Here is an 8,654-nt window from a genome sequence, read left to right on the forward strand (position 1 = left end):
GGAGATGCCAGGGACAGTGGTCCTGGGCCTTCAAGAGGAGTGTCCATTCACAGAGCGCATTCGTCAGGGCTCTCTGGTGCCGGAAGGGTGGCTTCCTCCCACCAGCTTGGACCTTGGCCCACTCCGCTCCTCTTTGACTTCTGCCCATTCTCTTTGATTGCTGGATCCTGGCATCTTTGGTTTCTGCTCCCAACGTTCAATCCATGGCCATTTCCCAAGCTCCACTCTGCTCCATGATTTGTCTCCTCCTGGCCTCACCTCACAGCCAGGAAGACAGAACAACAGGCCCTCTTTCTTCCGTCTGGGTTTTCCATAGTGTTCTGCGTGGGCAAGGGGACACACTCGTGACCTCTGGGTAAGTGAGGCTTTACCGTATTTGGTTTGGGAACGTATCACATGGATGATGTGCCAACGCTCTGTTCCAAATTTTTCAGGACTTCTTTGCTTATGATGGATGGAAATGAACTCTGGCTGAGCTAAGCAAAACAGGAAATCTATTGGAAAGACCCCAGAGGTGTCTCAAAAATTCCAGGGCAGGCCTGCTTCTAGGCCTCAAGGATGTACTGAAACCAGGAATGGGGCACTGTGGAAGCACAGGGAGTCTCTCCTCCCATCTCTGTTTCCTGCCTCTCACTCTCCACCTATAGCCTGTTTTTCTAGGATGTACAGAACACGGGGGAGAAAAGGCAAAGTGAAAACAACATGGCTTCTCTTCAAAGGAGCAACTAATCTGGGCAGGAACCTCTTGGTTCTGATTCAAAACTCCGAGGGAAGGACTTGGATTGTAGGTATGCAAATAAAACCCTAGGTATCCAGGGTGACGCTTATATTGATGGCCAAGACAGGACACTGAACCAGAGCTTGTCACAGATGCAGTGGGAGACCTCCCATTTGGAGTGATGAGCTGTGAATAGCTGGGCTGGGCTGAAATGAAAGCAGAGACACTCAGCAGTGCTAGTCTGGGATGGGGAGGGTCTGGCTTAATTCTACTCAGACTTTTAGGAGAAATTATGATAGCCTCAATCCGCAAGGAGCAGTCCATCTGATGACAGAGTCAGACAGACACGCAGATAGAAAACTGCACACGGAGCTGGAATGTCGAGAAGGGTGATGCAGACAGAGTGCCCTGTGTGTGCCAGAGACAGCAGCATTCCTCGGCTCGTGGTCCCTTCCTCCGTCTTCAAAGCACATTACTCCAACCTCTGCTGCCACCATCCCATGGAATAATGGGATTACCTGCTCTCAGTCTTTGACCTTCTTTCTCTCTTCCGGCTTTGACCTTCTTGTCTCCCTCTTAGAAGGACTCCTGTGATTATTAACACATAGGGGCCCATGCATTATGCAGTATAATCTTCTCATTCCAAGATCTTTTATCACATCAGCAGAGTCCCTTTTGCTACAGAAAGTAACCCATTCACAGGTTCCAAGGATTAGGATGTGGACATTCTTGAAAGTGAAATGTTCGTCACTCAGTCATATCCGACTCTTTGAGACCTCATGGACCATGGCCTGTCAGGGCCCTTGTCCATGGAATTCTCCAAGCAAGGATACTGGAGTGGGTAGGCAGACATCTTTGGGGAAACATAATCTGGCTTCCCGCAGCCTCCTTCACCACACTTCTTGCTTTCCTCCAAAGTGATTGGTTAGTCTGGGGATGGCATGACGCTCCTGGGATGGGCAATGGTCAGCTGCGGTGGGGGAGCAGCTCCAGCTTTGGGCTTTCTGGGTTAAGTCTGCTTAAGCAGGTCCTCTTCCATGGCTGGGTCCAGCCAGGCCCTCGATCCCTGGGTTCCAGATTTTCTGCCTGTGACTGGAGGTTCATCAGGGTTCTGCAGGGTTGAGGAAGGGAGTTGGAGGTCCTGCTAATTCTGCATCCGGCTCTGCTTTAATACAGCTGACTCTGAATGCAGGTCCCTGATTAGCTCCTTCTGGTCTACTGCTGATGGGCCAAGAGCCCAAGGTGGGAAACGTGAATGCAAAGATCCCCCGATCTGCTGTTACCATGTGCTCACAAGACCACCAGAGACATGAGGGAGCATGAGTAAGAAGTACGATGCCCAAAGCAAGGAGGGTAAGCATCCCCACTGTGCTCCACATGGAGGCGTAGTAGAGTTTTACGTTCCACACTGGGGTTACACTTCGGAAAAGACATTAAAGCAGATCCTGGGAGCATGTTCAGGAGGAAAGGACTAGAAACATGTCACATGATGAGCAATGACAGGAAGTAGGAGAAGAATTGAGTGTCTCAGTATTAAGATACTTCGCATGGAGATGCTCTAATCACTCCATAAACCCTTGAGAAAACCACATTTATCCTCTTTAAGAAACAAGCAAACAGGAGCTCAGATTGCTTAAGAGTATCTTCTAGAGTCATTTGGGAAAGGAAGGGGTCAGGCAAGACTTGGAGTTGGGGGGTCTATCTGACCCCCACCCCCTCAAGTTAAGGCATCGACCTTATTCCAATGTTGCTTCTCGATAGAAGAATTTTGTCCAGAGAAAGCCTTTGAAGCAACTTCTAGTTGCCTACCGTATGGTCATTCTTGTTTTTTCCTGTACCAACAGCACTGTCATGAGTCCAGATTTCAACAAATAAGACATATCCTATAGTTCTTTGCAGCTGGTGTAGTCCATGCAACACAATTTCAGCCGATGTGACGAAAGGAGAAGTCTGCTGGATGCTTCTGGGAAAGCTTTGTTTTCTCATTGCTTTCTGTTTCTTTCTTCCTGCCTGGAGTGTGGATTGATGTCTGGAGATGCAGCAGCCACCTTGCAACTGTGAGGCAACCACAAGGATGGGAACTACTAGTGAAGGGTGGTGGAGCAGAGGGATAGAAGGAGGACATCAAGAACCTCACAGAGTTGTTATATTGGCTCCGGGTGGCCTGGCCCTAGAATAACGTGAAGAAGTAGCTACCTCTGCATTCGCTTAAGCTGCTGCGGTCTCTTTCCGTTTCACACAGCTGAACCCAATCCCTGTTAGTAAAATGGGACACAGCACTCTCCATACATGCCTTTGGAAGAGGGTTTAGAATTTTCCTGTGTTGCCAGGGACTGTGGAAGTTTCAGGGAAACAGAAACTGGCTTAGCAAGATGGAGAAAGAAACTTCAAGCTATGTTCTTGGTTCTTGGCCTCAGTGGAAAAGTTGACGAGGAGGTGGGGCAGATCTTACCATGGGAGAGTTTGAGCAGGAACTGAATGATACTAAGTGGGGCCAACTGAAGGGACAATGTTTGGATTTGATCAGGGCTGAACCAGATGAGGTCTGCATAGCTGAGCATGCGCGAAACTCAGTTACACCATCACCTGACCCTCCTAATTATGAGTCTTTGCAGGGTTGTGCAGTGGGCTCTTTCCCACATGCATGGGGAAGGGAGTAAGCCTCCCTTGATAAAACAACTCCCAGGACTGGGATAGCCTCAGAAGGAGAATCGCAGAGGTTGGCTGTGATGAGATGGCTGAATTAGATAATCTGGTTATGCTGACTTTGTGTTTTACTTTTCCCTCCAGATCTCCCACTTCTATCATGTTGTCTCCCAAGAGGTGTACCCTTCAAAAGTTTCTCAATTATAAGTGCCATACAACCCCCAAAAGGGAATTTCTTGACTCAGTTAACTACAAGTCTTAGAGGTTGCTATTTTCAGGTCTGTCTGGATCAGGTGCACAGACGATGTCATCAAGAGCCTGTTCCTTCCTTCACTTTCTGCTGCTTATCCTTGAGCAAGCTTCATTCTCAGCCAATTTTTGCCTGGTGGTGGCCAGACAGCTATCAGCAACCTTAGACTTACATCATAGCAACCCATGCCTGTGAGACAGCAGTTTTTTCTCCAAGGAAACTTGCTGAGGAGGGTTGTGATTGGCCCAGCTTGGGTCACATGCCTGCTTCTGACCTATCATGGTGGTCAAGGATACCCGGTGTTCTCCTTGGTTAGACCTGGGTCGTGTGCTCCTCTTTGGAGCCTGGCAGACTGCTGAGTCTTTCCAGGGCTGAGACAAGGGGTGGAGTCCCACCAGGAAAAAGAATTAGATGCTGGATGGGCTAAAGCAACAGACAGTCTCTATGTTAGGGGTGTTTCTCCCCCTTTCACTCTCTGACTGAAGGCTACACTCTGATGTTGGAGCCTCGTCACCTGGTAAAAACCCTCTAAGTCTTTCCAAGACCATTCTACCTCTCCTGGAGAAAAGGGGGAACATTTTTGGGCTCTTTAGGAAGTATAAACTCAGTTTAGCTTACCAAGTAAAAGCTTATGACTTCAGTATTCATTTCAACTGGGATTGGCTACTGCTTTGTAAGATCCCTACCTGGCTTAGCTTCCTTTGCTCTTATTTTTCACCTGCTGCTACCTAGAGGGCACAGATCCGAAGTAAAGGTGTCAGACCGTTTGACATCTGGATTTGTTGTGACTCTGCCAAGAAGGCTTCTAACTCTACCATCCTCTTCAGGCCCAGTCACCATTCTCTTCATGGAGAAGGACAGAGGTGTCTATATCTGTTAGAATGAATTAGGCAGCATATGGCATAAGTGATGTGATTAAGTCCCTGCAGCTTCCTTCTCATCCCATCTTGGGTCTCTAGCTCTGATGTTGGCTGCTACTTTATAAGCAGCCCTAAGGAAAGGTTCGTGGCTTCCCAGGTGGCTCAGTGGTAAAGAATCTGCCTGCCAGTGCAGGAGACCTGGGTTCAATCCCTGGGCTGGGAAGATTCCCCTGGAGAAGGGAATGTCAGCTCACTCCAGTACTCTTGCCTGGGAAATCCCAAGGACAGAGGACCTGGCAGGCTAACAGTTCATAGGGTCACAAAGAGCCAGACATGACTGACTGAGCACACACACACAAGGAAAGGCCCATGCGGGGAGGAAGTGAGGTCTTCTGCCGGCATCGTGTGAGTGAGCCATCTTGGAGCAGATCTTTCAGCCCTACAGACAGCTTGACTGTAACCTCAGGAGAGACCCTGATCCAAGAACCACCACTTAGTCTGCTCCCAGATTCCTGGCCCACTTATCATGTCACAGATGATAAGTGTTCGTTTTTTTTAGGCCACTAAGTTTTAGAGTAATATATTATGTGGCGGCTGGAGAAGGAAATGGCAACCCACTCTAGTATTCTTGCCTGGGAAATCCTATGAACAGAGGAGCCTGGCGGGCTCCAGTCCTTGGGATCGAAAGAGTCAGACCCGACTGAGCGACTAAACCACCATCACCGTCATATGGCAGTAGGTAATGTATACGCCGCATCCCAAATTACTGTCCAAACCAATGTTGAAGACATCCTTTGAAAATGAAAATCTACTCAAGTAATTTTCCTTTTATAATCCTGTAGCTATCTACAACTTTCAAGGTAAAGCCCTAATTTAAAGCTTAGCACACACGCCCCCCCACCCCCGGTGTCTCTCTGCCCAGCGCCCAGGCTTCATTTCCAGGTGTCCTCTTCACCCACCTTCGTACAGAACTGTTGGCACTTCCTTAACCAGGCCAGGCTCTCTTTAGGCCTAGTCAATGTTGTCTTTCTGCCTGGGTTGCCCCATTTTTTCTCTTTCTTTAGCTAACTAACCCACCAACCAATTAATGAACAAGTGCCTAAGCCAGCCCTTGAAGTCTGTGGCAGATGGACTCTAGTTGACCCTGTTGACCTTCACATCCTGGTATTTTAGCCAAGAGACTATGGCCAAGACGGGGGTGGGGAGTACCTAGAAATGAATTCCTGCTTGGAAACCCTTTACAAGTTGTCCCTGAGATAACCAAGAGCTGCTGGCAGGTTTTGGCAATGCTGACATGTCCTCTGTAATTACTCTCAAGTTGGCTCATGCCTGTGTGTCTTATTTCCATAATACAAGCTCCATGGTGATACCTGTTTACTTTATTCCTTCCTCCTCTGTCACTCCCATTCCACCCCTCCCCACTCCCCCGGGGGTGCCCGGTGCCCACGGTGTACTCACCCAGTGAATGCCAGGGAGGGCTGAATGAGGGGGACGGCTGGGTGGTTTGCTGGCTCAGGAAGGCAGTAGAGCCTTCTGGTCTGTTCCCCTCGCTGTTACAGGCAGCCTTGCTCCCCCATTCTTTTAGGGCAGGTTGCCTAGAAGCAGAGCCTGAGGCGGTCAGGCGAAAATGTAAGCAGGGAAGGGAAGTAAGGGGCTAGGGAGAATGCTTGGCAAACAGGTGGGCTCGGCAGAGGTCTCGCATCAGCTGGTCCCACGAGGAGCTCGGGAGTATGAATGGCACCAGGAGTTTGTCCCTTCCTGAAGCACAGAGACTGGCCTGATGTATTCCGGTATCATCCGATCATTGCTCCTGTCTGGAAACAATCAGCATTTCTGGCCAGACAGCTCCAGTAGGCTGGGGCAATTCTCAGGAGTCAGTTGAGAACAGCTCACACTCACAGCAGCTGGGGTTGGGGTGGGGTGGTGGGGTGGAGGAGGTGGGTGCCAACCTGGCACAGGGAAGCAACTTGGATATGCAGCTCCTGGCCTGAAGCTGCCCCTCTGTATCCACCGACCCCCAGGTTTAAGGCTGCCTGGAGCCTCTGAGGCTGGGGGCCCAAAGCAGCCCTTTAGTCTGCCTGTGGAGCTGTTTATGAAGGAAGGCTTAGTAGAGGGTGGGATAACCACCCACCCCATTCATGTCCACCCGGAACCTGAGAAGGTGACCATATTTGGACATAGAGGCTTTGCAGATACATTAAGTTAAGGATCTCAAGGTATAACTATCCTAGATTTGACTTCCCACGTGGCGCTAGTGGTAAAGAACATGCCTGCTAAGCATGAGATGTAAGAGACACAGGTTAAGTCCGTGGGTCGGGAAGATCCCCTGGAGGAGGGCATGCCAACCCACTCCAGTATTCTTGCCTGGAGAATCCCATGGACAGAGGAGCCTGGTGGGCTACAGCCCATAGAGTTGCAAAGAGTCAGACATGACTGAAGTGACTTAGCATGCAGATTTGGGAAGGTGGGGCTAAATCCACTCTCGTGTCCTCATGGGGCTTCCCCGGTGGCTCAGAAGATAAAGAATCCTCCAGTAATGCCGGAGACCTGGGTTTGATCCCTGGGTCAGAAAGATTACTCCAGTATTCTTGCCCGGAGAATCCCCATGGACAGAGGAGCCTGGCGGGCAACAGTCCATGTGGTCGCAGAGAGTCGGACATGACTGACCAAGCACAGCACACAGTGTCCTTCTAAGAAGAGGAGAGGACACACAGAAACACGGGGCAGAGACAGTGTGATGACGGAGGCACAGGCTGGAGGGATGTGTCTTCAAAGCAAGGAACACGGGGAACCTCCGGAGGCTGGAAGAGGCAAAGAAAGATCCTCCCCTAGAGCCTTCAGAGGGGCAGGGCCCTCCGGGCACCTTGATTACAGACTTCCAGCTTCCTACATTGAAAGTGAAAGTGAAGTCGCTCAGTTGTGTCCGACTCTGCGACCCCATGGACTGTAGCCCACCAGGCTCCTCCATCCATGGGATTCTCCAGGCAAGAATACTGGACTTGGGTTGCCATTTCCTTCTCCAGGGCATCTTCCCAACCCAGGGATCGGACCCAGGTCTCCTGCATTGCAGGCAGATGCTTTAACCTCTGAGCCACCATAAAATTCAATTCCATAAAATTCTCCTGCACTTGGAGAGAAGAAATTTCTGTTATCCTAGGCCACCCAGTTTGTGGTAATTAGGGTAGCCCTTGGAAACTAATACAAGCCCTAAGGCCTGTTGCCGTGGGAAACATAGCCCCACCCCCCTACCCACCCTATCCCTGCCACTCACTTCAATTAGTTCCCCTCCCTGAGCCTCAGTTTCCTCCCTTGTAACTAGAGAGGAGTCAACAAACTGCTGGAGCATTAGGCTCACCAGAGAGTCCCAAGCTTAGTTTATTCAGTTTAATTAGAGACAGGCCAGTTCCCAGGTGTCCTTCCATAAACCCTGCCAGGGCCTGGCCCCAGATCCATGTCAGGTGAGTCTGACCCAGCAGGTCGGCACCTGTACCTGAGGCTCCATACGGACATCCCTGGAATTATAGGAGAGAAGGACACAAAAGAGCCTGCAGATACACGCACATCTTTGATGGGAGGGGAGGAGTGGTTGGCTCTGAAGAGGGGGTCCCAAGGCTGGTGGTTGTCTGCTGTCTGAGGTTTCCCATTTTTTACTCTATGGCTTAAAAAAAAAAAATCAGCATGTTTTAAAACAAAAAGAAAACAGCCCTGGTGCTTGGAAATAAATATTGAACAAAGAGAAGGGAGTTCCTTTGCTCCTCCCTTGCCCCACCCGCTGCCAAGTCTCCTCCAGCAAATCTGGCCACTGGGTCTACTGGTGTATTTGTCTATTTGTCTGTCTGCTGCCATCTGCGGTGCCCAGCAAGGGTGGAGGGCCCTAGGAGGGTGGATGGTAGGCTTGGTGCCCAGGAGCCTCACAGCTGGGAGTGTAGGAGTCTACACACAGCAATCAAGTGTCTGCAACAGAGGCTGCAAAGTAGCCTCGAGAGGCAAGACACAAAGGACGTGTGTGTTTAATGTGACAGTACAAAGCCTTGCACTCAATTATTATTATTATATTTTATTAGCTAAATTGTCAAGTGAGTGGTGGAGACAGAAAGTCCTGTGGGTTCCGGTGAAGGAGAGAGGGCTAAGAATTTGATGGCTGCTGCTGCTGCTAAGTCACTTCAGTCGTGTCCGACTC

The 8,654-nt window shown here is 50.0% G+C and overlaps 1 long non-coding RNA gene across 1 annotated transcript; it reads right to left on the reverse strand.

The window, feature by feature from the left end:
* Positions 1-1,592: 1,592 nt before the first annotated feature.
* On the reverse strand, positions 1,593-6,472 carry LOC123327967. The gene is made up of 2 exons (XR_006542613.2): positions 5,933-6,472; positions 1,593-2,773 (listed from the first exon to the last, which is right to left on the reverse strand). It is a non-coding gene; the product is annotated as an uncharacterized LOC123327967 (long non-coding RNA).
* Positions 6,473-8,654: the final 2,182 nt, after the last annotated feature.

The sequence above is a fragment of the Bubalus bubalis genome, chromosome 11 (genome assembly GCF_019923935.1).
Source record: "Bubalus bubalis isolate 160015118507 breed Murrah chromosome 11, NDDB_SH_1, whole genome shotgun sequence".
Classification (NCBI taxonomy): Eukaryota; Metazoa; Chordata; class Mammalia; order Artiodactyla; family Bovidae; genus Bubalus; species Bubalus bubalis.